This window comes from Vombatus ursinus, unplaced genomic scaffold (genome assembly GCF_900497805.2).
Source record: "Vombatus ursinus unplaced genomic scaffold, bare-nosed wombat genome assembly UNPS02014926.1, whole genome shotgun sequence".
NCBI classification, from domain to species: domain Eukaryota; kingdom Metazoa; phylum Chordata; class Mammalia; order Diprotodontia; family Vombatidae; genus Vombatus; species Vombatus ursinus.
In genome coordinates, this window is record NW_020954704.1 from 2,346,418 (window position 1) to 2,357,004 (window position 10,587).

Genomic DNA, 10,587 nt, shown 5'->3' on the forward strand with positions numbered 1-10,587 from the left:
CTTTCTTTCTTTCTTTCTTTCTTTCTTTCTTTCTCTCTCTCTTTCCCCTTTCCTCTTTCCCTCTCTTCCCTCTCTCTCTCTCACTTCTTCTCCCTTTCTTTCCTGGAAGATGCTTCAGAAGTCAGGTGATTATAAAACTTTTTACCTCTTGATTATTTACTTCTAAACCTTCCTACTCCTGGTGACTACCTAAATGGACTGAATGCCAAACATCCATCTATTTATGCTTTCCCAGGTCAGCAATAGGACACTTGATAGAAGAAGAAGGAAATCCATGATTCAGTGGTTAGTACTGCTCATTCTGATCTCACATACTATGCCAGCTACTAGTTCTTCCCAGAGCCCCTTGGCTCTGCGTACTTGCTCTAACTTACCTCATCGTAGTTCCTGGAGGGATCAGGACAGAGATAAGGCAATGACTGACTGGGACTAGAGACTTTCCTTTAGTTCTCCACTCAGGCTTAAACAAAATAAATAGTAAAGAGCTACCTGCTCCAAAGATCTCCTTTCTGGATTTTAGTAATATTCGATGACAACAATGCTGCTGCTGCTGCTAATAATAACTCTGGTATTTTCTAAGCCGAAATATAGCATTTTATTACTAATACAGTAACGCCTCAGGGTTTCTCAACATTTTGCAATCTGACTTTCATCTCCCCAAATTAACAAAATGTGACAGCTAGAGGGTGCCATAGAGATCATCAATCCCGGCTGACTCTTTCATTTTGTGCAGTGTAAAAGCAAAACTAAGAGAGGGAACATAACTTGTACAGTATCACTGAGCTAGTAAGCAAGTGCTTGGAGCCAGCATTCCCAGCTCAGACATCTTTCTCGTATAATACTGCTTCTTTAACGCTCACCAATGATTCCCTAATCACCAGATCAGTGGTGTCTTTCCAGTCTGCATCCTACTTAATCTCTTTTCAGGTTTTCTCAACCTGCGTTCTGTGAACTTGTTTTTAAAAACATTTTGCTACTTGTGTTTCAATGTAATTGCTTCCTTTATAATCCTATGCATATTATTTTATACATTTAAAAACATTCTGAGGGGCAGCTAGGTGGTGCAGTGGATAGAGTACCAGCCCTGAAGTCAGGAGGACCTGAGTTCAAATCTGGCCTCAGACCGAACACACTTGACACTTACTAGCTGTGGGATCCTGGGCAAGTCACTTAACCCCAATTGCCTAAAAAAAAATACAAAAAAAAAAAAAACATTCAGAGGAGGCCGTGGACCTTACCAGACTGTCAAAAGGGCACATGGTGCAAAAAAGTTAAGGCATTCAACAAGATTGACTGTGACTGCTACTTATGCCTCCTAACTGGGGAAGAAGAGCGCTGACTTAGGCAGGATACTTTTCCCAACTGTCTGCATCCCTTTCTGCAGAAAAAAAGCTAGAAAGTTAGTATAGTTTTTCCCTATTCTGGTTAGTCTGGTGTGTTAGTGTTTGTTGCCTATCTGTTGCTTTCACTCTCATTTACCTCACATAAATCCTCATTGACCAGCAGAAACACTGAGCTATGTGTATGGTATTTAAAGCTCATGCATGGAAAGAGGGGCAGCTAGGTGGCACAGTGGATAGAGCTCCTGCCTTGGAATCAGGAGAACCTGAGTTCAAATCTAGCCTCAGACACTTGACATGTACTAGCTTTGTGACCCTGGGCAAGTCACTTAACCCCAATTGCCTAAACAAAATAAATAAATAAATAAATACACATAAATAAGCACATTCCTTATGATAGGACAATAGTTCTCAAAGTCTGGGTCCAGGGACTCATGGGGACAAGGGTGTGCTGGTAAATATTTAACAACTGGTTCTCAAAAAATAAGGCATGGCATACTTCTAAATTTAGCTTGCATTCTTAGCATTTTCCATCATTCTCAAGTCTAGATAATTAACAAAACAGTAGATTAAGCCCTGATTTGTAGTCTTCATAGATTTCCCAAGTGTAAATACTCACAGTGAGAATTTAACAATAGGCCGGTATAGCTGGTTCCAACACACTCCTGATTAGGCCCTTTCAAGGGGTCCATGAGGTCAAAACTATTTTTGTAATAAACTAAGACATTTTAATATCTAATACAAAAATATCAACAGATATAACACTCATAACAAAAGTTCAGGGTGGGAGCTCAATAATTTTTAAGAGTAGAAAGGGGGCATGAGACCAAAAAGGATGGGAGTTGCTGCTCTAGGGAGCTAAAAGATTTGGTCAGTTTTTTTCAGTGGGAGTTGATCCACAGGCTTGGAGGTATTAGGAGAAAGAGGAGGAAAACTCTACTGCAGAAACTTGACATACAAATTCGGGATTTAGCTACCCCTGGAAATCACAAGACAGTGAGAATGGCAGGCTATAGGGATGTGACAGTCAATCAATAAACATTAAGCATCTACTATATGCCAAGCATTGTGCTAAGCACTGGGGATACAAAGAAAGGTCAACGGGAGTCCCTACCTTCTCAGAGCTTACAATCTAAAGGGGGAATAACATAAAAACCATAATATACAAACAAGCTATATACAGGATAAATTGGAAATAATCAACAGAGAGAAAGCACTAGAGAAAGAGGGACAAGTGGGCAAACTCACTTTCATTTTCAAACTCAAGGTCGCTATTTTATTACTGTGGACTCAAAAGAAAGGCTTCTATACCCCAGGGGAGGAGAGAGATAAAAGAAAGGCACATCTAAGTAGAGAGTTGACCCCTTCCCTTAGCACCCAGCACACTGGAAACTTAACCTGCTTTGCTCACAGCCCCGACTACACAGTCATCTGCCTATCCAGGTTATTTTGCTGTTGTTGTTGTTAAATATTTCCCAATTACATGAAAAAAAAAATTTTAACATTAATTAAAAAAAATTTTAAATTCCAAATTCTCTCCCTCCCTCCCACTTCCCAACCCTCATTGAAAGCAAGCAGTTTGATATGTATTATACTTGTGAAATATTGTGTACCTAGTCTATTCCACTGATCCACCACTCTATTTCTGAGCCAGCACCAGATTGTTTTCATGATTACTGCTTTGTAATACAGTTGGATATCTGGTGCTGCTAGGCTGCCTTCCTTAACATTTTTTTCCTCCATTGATTCCCTTGATATTCTTGACTTTCGTTCTTCCAGGTGAATTTTGTCACTATTTTTTCTAGCTCCATAAAACAATTCTTTGGTAGTTTGATTGGTATGGCATTGAATAAGCAATTAATTTAGGTAGAATGTAATTTTTATTACACTGGCTCAACCTACCCATGGGCAATTAATATTTCTCCTATTGTTTGGATGTGTCTTTATTTCTGTGAAATGTATTTTGTAATTATGTACATGTAATCTCTAGGTTTGTCTTGGCAGGTAGACTTCCAAGTATTTTATATTGTCTGCATTATGTTAAATGAATTTCTCCTTCTATCTCTTGCTGCTGGGTTTTGTGGGTAGTATATAGAAATGCTAATGATGTGTGTGGATTTATTTTATATCCTGCAACTATGCTGAAATTATTAATTGTTTCAAGTAGATTTTTAGTTGATTCTCTAAGTATACCATCATGTCATCTGCCAAGATTATTTCTTCATTGCCTATTTTAATTTATTCAATTTTTTTCTTGTCTTATTGCTATAATTAGCATGTCTAGTACAATATTGAATAATAGTAGTGATAATGGACATCATTGCTTTACTCCTGATCTTATTGGGAAGGCTTCAAGTTTATCCACATTACAGATAATTCTCACTATTGGTTTTAGGTAGACACTATTTATCATTTTCAGAAAAGTTCCATTGATTCCTATGCTTTCTATTATTTTTAGTAGGAATAAGTGTTGTATTTTATCAAAGGTTTTTTCTGCATCTATTGAAATACTAATATGATTTTTATTGTTTTTGTTATTGATATGGTCAATTACACTAATAGTTTTCTAATATTGAACTTGCATTTCTGGTACAAATCCCACTGGTCATAGTGTGTGGTTTTTGTGATATATTGCTATCATCTCCTTGCTAGTATTTTATTTAAAAATTTTTACATCAATACTAATTAAGGAGATTGGTTTATAGTTTTCTCTCTCTCTTTTTGCTCTCCCTGGTTTAGGTATTAAAACCATATGAAATTTGGTAGGACTCCTTCTTTACTTCTTTATTTTTTTCAAATAGTTTATATAGTATAGGGATGAATTGTGCCTTAAATGTTTGGCAGAATTCATTTGTAAAACCTTTTGATCATAGGGATTTTTTTCCTTAGGAAGCTCATTATTGACTTGTTCAATTTCTTTTTTTTTTTTTTGATAGGGTTATTTAAGTATTCTATTTCCTCTTCTGTTAATCTGGGCAGTTTATATTTTTGTAAACATACATCCATTCCACTTAGATTATCCATTTTACTGGCATATAATTGGGCAAAATAACTCCTTATAATTGCTTTAATTTTATCTTCATTGATGGTATATTCACCCTTTTCATTTTTGATACTAGTAATTTGATTTTCTTCTTTATTTTTTAAAAATCAAATTAATCAATAGTTTATCTAGCTTATTGGTTTTCTCCCCATAAAGCTAGTTTTACTTATTAGTTTTAGTTATTAGTTCAGTTTTTTTTTACTTTCAGTTTTATTAATCTCTTCTTTGATTTTCAGGATATCCATTTTGATATTTAATTAGGGATTTTTAATTTGTTCTTTCTCTAGTTTTTTTAGTTGCACGCCTAATTCACTAGCTTGCTCTTTCTCTCTTTTATTGATGTATGAATTTAAAGATGTAAATTTTCCCCTAAATACTACTTTGGCTATGTCCCACAAATTTTGGAATGTTATCTCATTGTTGTCATTCTCTTCAATGAAATTATTGATTGTTTGTAATGATTTGTTTTCTGACCCACTCATTCTTTAGGATTAGATAATTTAGTTTCCAATTAACATTTAATCTATGCTTCCACAGTCTTTTATTAAATGTAATTTTTATTGCATTATGGTCTAAAAAGAGTGCATTTAATATGTCTGCTTTTCTCCATTTGGTTGTGAAATTTTTATGCCCAATACATGGTCAATTTTTATGAATGTACCATGTACAGCTGAGAAAAAGGTATATTCCTTTCTATTCCCATCTCCAGAGGTCTATCATATCTAACTTTTCTAAGATTTTATTCATCTGCTTAACTTCTTTCTTATTTATTTTATGATTTGATTTATCTAGCTCTGAGAGGGGCAGGTTGAGGTCTCCCACTAGTATAGTTTTACTGTCTATTTCCTCCTATTATTCGTTTAAGGGGCAGGTAGCTGGTACAGTGGATAGAGTGACAGGCTTGGAGTCAGGAAGATTCATCTTCCTGAATTCAAATCCAGCATCAGATACTAGCTGTGTGAGCCCGGGCAAGCCAATTAACCCTGTTTGCCTTAGTTTCCTCATCTGTAAAATGAACTGGAGAAGGAAATGGCAAACCATTCCAGTATCTCTGCCAAGAAAACCCCAAATGGTGTCACAAAGTGTCTGACATAACTGAACAACAAAAATTCATTTAACTTTTCCTTTAAGACTTTGGATGCCATGCCATTTGATGCGAAAATGTTTAGTATTGATATTACTTCATTATCTATAGTACCTTTTAACAAGATGCAGTTTCTCTTTCAATTAGGTCTATTTTTACTTTTAAGAGGCAGCTAGGTAGCTGAATGCATACAGTGCTGGGTCTAGAGTCAAGAATGTCTCATCTTCCTGAGTTCAAATCCAGCCTCAGATACTTAAGAGCGGTGTGACTCTAGGCAACTCACTTAACCCTGTTTGCCTCATTTTCTTCATCTGTAAAGTGAGCTGAAGAAGAAAATGGCAAACCACTCTGGTATCTTTGCCAAGAAAACCCCAAATGGGGTCACCAAGAGAGGAACACGACTGAAAAATGACTAACAACAAATTTTTTTGCTTTTGCTTTGTCTGAGAACATGATTGCTACTCTGCCTTTTTTACTTCAGCTGAAGTATAATAGATTCTGCTCCAGCCCCTTATTTTACCTCTGTATGTGTCGTGTTTTTAGCTCTTCCAGGAATTTTTGTTGGGCTGGTGTCCAGTTCACATTTTTTTTTCTCTTGAGGCTTTACTTGTAGCTATTTTTAACTTTATTGTCTTCTTTCAAGTTTGTGTTTTGAGTTTCCCTGTCACCATAGTAGTTTTTATGGTCAGGTTCTTTTTTTGTTGTTTGCTCATTTTGCTACCCTATTTCTTGATTTGGAACTTTATATTAATGTTGGGCTCTGTTCCCAGGAGGTGTGTGTATGGGAGGGGAGGTATGTGGAGCAGCACTATCTGAAGCGTTAGGCTTTTTCACACTACTGTTTTCTGAACTAGTTGTGCGGGGTAGAAAGTTTTGGATGCTTCCATGGTGGTGTAATCTGGGGAGAGGTGTGGTCCCTGCTGTCCTGGTCTGTACTCTGGTCCTTACCCAGGAAGGTTCCCTGATCCCTTGGGATTACAGTCAATACTGCTCCTTAGGGCACCTGCTCTATTGGGACCAGAAACAATACTATTCCTCAGGGTCCCTGATCACTTGGGAGCTGAAATAATACTGTCCCTCAGGTTTTCCATTCCTTCTTGACTGAAAGTGCTCCTCTCTGTCCTGGAACTCTGACCCAGAAGTGGGTATAGACAATGGAGTTGTCAAACAGCACCTGCTCCTTCATCTGGTGTAGCACAGGGGTTCCCTGTAATCTTTCCAATCAGTTTCCAGGTCCCCTTACTGGCTGTGGCTTGAAAGCTCCTAAAGCTGCTGCTGCTTCTGTCACCACCACCGAAAGCTCCACCACTCCTGTTCCATCCATGTGGGCTCCAGGCTAGCCTCCACCCCTGTGTCACCGATCTCTCTTTCCAACCTGTTGTATTGTCTTGGGCTGAAAGAATATCTCTGACCTTTTTTTTGGCTCTACCATTCCAGAATTTGATTTGAGCCATTATTTTAAAGTTATTTGGAGGGGAATGTTGGGAGAGTTCAGCTGAATACTTTCTCTACTCCACCATCTTGACTCCACCCCTGAAAGTCCATCCAGTTCTTCTTAATCTGTTTTGTGTCTTGGATCCCTTTGCCAACTGGGTGAAGCCTGTGGAGCCCTTTTTCAGAATAATGTTTTTAAATGCATAAAACAGAACATATAGAATTACAAAAGAAACAAATCATATTGAATAGAATATTTATATTTGTATATTATATATTTGTATGTATGTGTGTGTATATACACGTGTGTTTGTATATATATACATATATATTTACACACACACACACAAATTCACTGACTCCAGGTTGAGAACATCTGGCTTATTCTAAAAGACTATCTGGGTTTACAAATATAAAAGACTGCTTCTTACATACATGAACAGATTGGTTGCTCAAAGGGGCAGAATGAGAACACTTGTACGTGGAAAACTGATAAAAACCCACGGGTAAAGGAACATAATCTCTCAGATAAAATACAGACTCTTCTTGAGCGCAGGATAGAGAGCTGCCTCTCACACGAACATACTAAAGAGGACCTTTTAGAAGGCAGCCCCTGAAGTAAACATGACTGCAAAGCATTGTGGTCCATCATTGCATGTGAATAATTTTTAGAGCTTGGAAGTTTATAATTGACAAAATTACAAATTAAGTAACAGTCTGGGGGCTATAGGAAGATTTTAAAGGGTGTCACAAAAGTTCTGGTGCACTTTTCAGCTTTAATCATTTAAAGTTGCACTAGGACTTTTGGGACACCTTCTATAAAGATTCTGAGTTTCAAATCCAAGAGAAATATGAAATAAGGATTTCTTGAGTTTTAATTCAAAAGGTAAACCTTTTAGTGACCACTAGGAAGCTCTGAATTAAAGTATTAGAAGGAGATGTTAAGTCAGCAGGAGAGGAAGCTAAGAAGTCAAAAGAAAAGAGGATGAGAGAAATAAACAAGAGAATGGGGTTGGGCATGGGTGAAGTCACTAGAAGCCTGTGACCGATGACATCAAAGGTTTCCAGACTAACTCTTTCAACTGTCCTGTTGAGAACTTACTGATTGGAAGAGAACTACTTTGCTGTTTGCTGATTGGAGAAAGTCTGGGAACTCAGTGGTTCAGAGCAGAATTCTGTTGTTGTAAGAGCTAATGGGGCTATTGCTCTGCAGTGCTACCTCTAGCTGAGAAAGGGGAAACTTCTCCGGGGTGCCTTTGTTGCATGTTACTGTCCTCTCTGGTTTGAGAAGGTGATGCATTAAGGCAACAGACAAGCTTTGCATGTGTTTTGCTGCGAGCTGTGAGACTTGAAGCTTCGTTGGGCAAAGCTGAATCCCCTCTTTGCAGATTGGTGAAACTTGGCGGTTCTCAGGTTTAATGGAAAGGCTTTTTGCTGAGTGTTACACTCAAAGCCCTGCTAAGGGTGGCTGGAAGTGAAAAAAACTTGTCACTGCTTCATTTAGGACCAGAAAGGAAACATACAGCAGAGAAGCGGCTTCATGTGATGTGGATCATGCTTGAAGGCACCAAAGACATTAAAGCCTGTAGCCCAAAGTTGTGAGTTGTCCGGGGCACATGGGTTTCTCCACCCATATGTCTCCCTGCTAGGTTTCTATAAGGGTTTGCCCACTCTCCTGGATGGATACTGTGTATATTTGTAGAAAAGTGTGACCTAGGTTAATGGGTGGACTGTGATGTTTTTATTACTCCATCTTTTGTTTTCTATAGTGTAAATGTTTTCATTCTTGTTGTTTATGCCTTATTTAGTAAGTCTTTTACGTTTAAGGATAAAAGTCTTGATGACTGATTTTGCATAAAGGGGGAGCACAATGATGGAAATTCAGGCACTACAGTGGTGAGTAGTAGAAGCTACATCCCCCCACCCATCCATACCCTACCCCAGGTTTCTCTATGGCTCTCAATAGTATTAGTGGCATAGTTTACTCCTCAGTCATTTAGTACCTGTGTGACCCTGGGCAACTCACTTATCCCTGTTAGCCTCAGTTTCCTCATCTATAAAATAAGCTGGAGAAGGAAATGGCAGACCTTTCCAGTATCTTTGCCAAGAAAACCCCAAATGAGGTCATAAAGAGTTAGACACAACTGAAAAACAACATCCATTAATCAATCAACAAATATTTTCTAAGCTCCTACTTGCCAGACAGTGTGGTAAGCACTAGGCATACAATAGAGGCAGAAGACAGTTTCTGCCTTTAAGGAGCTTATGATATAATGGGGGAGAAAATATGCAAACAAACATATGCAAAGCAAGCTACATATAGGAAAAATGGGAAATAACTAAAAGAGGGAAAGCACTGGAATTAAGAGAGGTTAGGGAAGGGTTGCTATAGAAGGTGGGATTTTAGTTGGGACTTAAAGTCAAGGGGTTAGAAGTCAGAGCAGAGGAGTCAGGAGGATCTGGATTCAAATCCAGCCTTAGACCCTTACCAACTGTACAATCCTGGGCAAGTCACTTGACTCTGATTGCCTCCAAAAACAAAAATGGCTCAAAAGAAGAAAAAGACTGGAAGGTAGGAGGGGGCTAGCTTATGGAGGGCTTTGAATGCCAAACAGCATTTTATATTTGTTCCTGGAAGCAATAGGGAACCGATGGAGTTTATTGAGTGTGAAGGTTGGGGAAGGGGGTGACCGTTTTAGGAAAATCACTTTAGTGGCTGAATGGAGGATAGATTGTAGTGGGGAGAGACTTGAGGCAGGCAGACCCACCATCAGGTTATTACAGTAATCAAGGCTATCTGTCTGTCTGTCTGTCTATCTATCTATCTATCTAATCCATCTATCTATCCATCCATCCATCCATCTCTCAAACTCCTCCACCATTTAATTCCATGCTGGCAGGGAATAGGTATGTAATCTCCCAATCTCCATCAGGTCTGAGAAGGGAGAGACAGCTGTAGGGATGGATGGCTGCCGTACAAAAGCAAGACAGATACTTCCCCTTTCATAAGCTGGCCATCACCACCTCCACCCCACACTACAGACTAGACAAACAGAAATCTCGGTTTTTTTGTTGTCTGTCGGTTTCCTTTGTTTTTTCCCCTCCCTGTGGTTAGTTGCTCTTAGCTCATGTTGGGACAGATCCCCACTGGGAGGTATTTTCAGCCACAGAACCATAGAAGAAGGAGAAGGAGCGGTGACTCATGTTTCATGTTTAGTGAATCATTCAGTTGATCCTCTTTGAGAAGGACAAACAACAACAATCGTTGATTACCAGTGTTCATTAAACGCCTACCAAACATTGTGCTAGATGCTAAGGGAAGAAAGAAAGACAAAAGAAAGAAATCTCTGCCCTCAAGGAGCTTATGTTTATGGGAGAAAGAAGATGTACACGTAAATAAAAATAAAATATATAAAAAGTAAGTCAATGGCAGGTTTGGAGGTAGACTAAAAGCTGGGGATGGGGGTAGGGGGAGGGCAAGAATCAAGAAAGATTCCCATTGTATTTGGTTCAACAGGCATCAGGAGGTCCCGGGAGCTTTTTGGTAAGGGGAATGACATGGTCAGATGTAAATTAGTGAAGCTTGGCAGGAGATAGAGAACTAGACAGATAGACAGACAGACGGACAGGTAGATAGATTAGATAGATAGATAGATAGATAGATAGATAGATAGATAGATAGATAG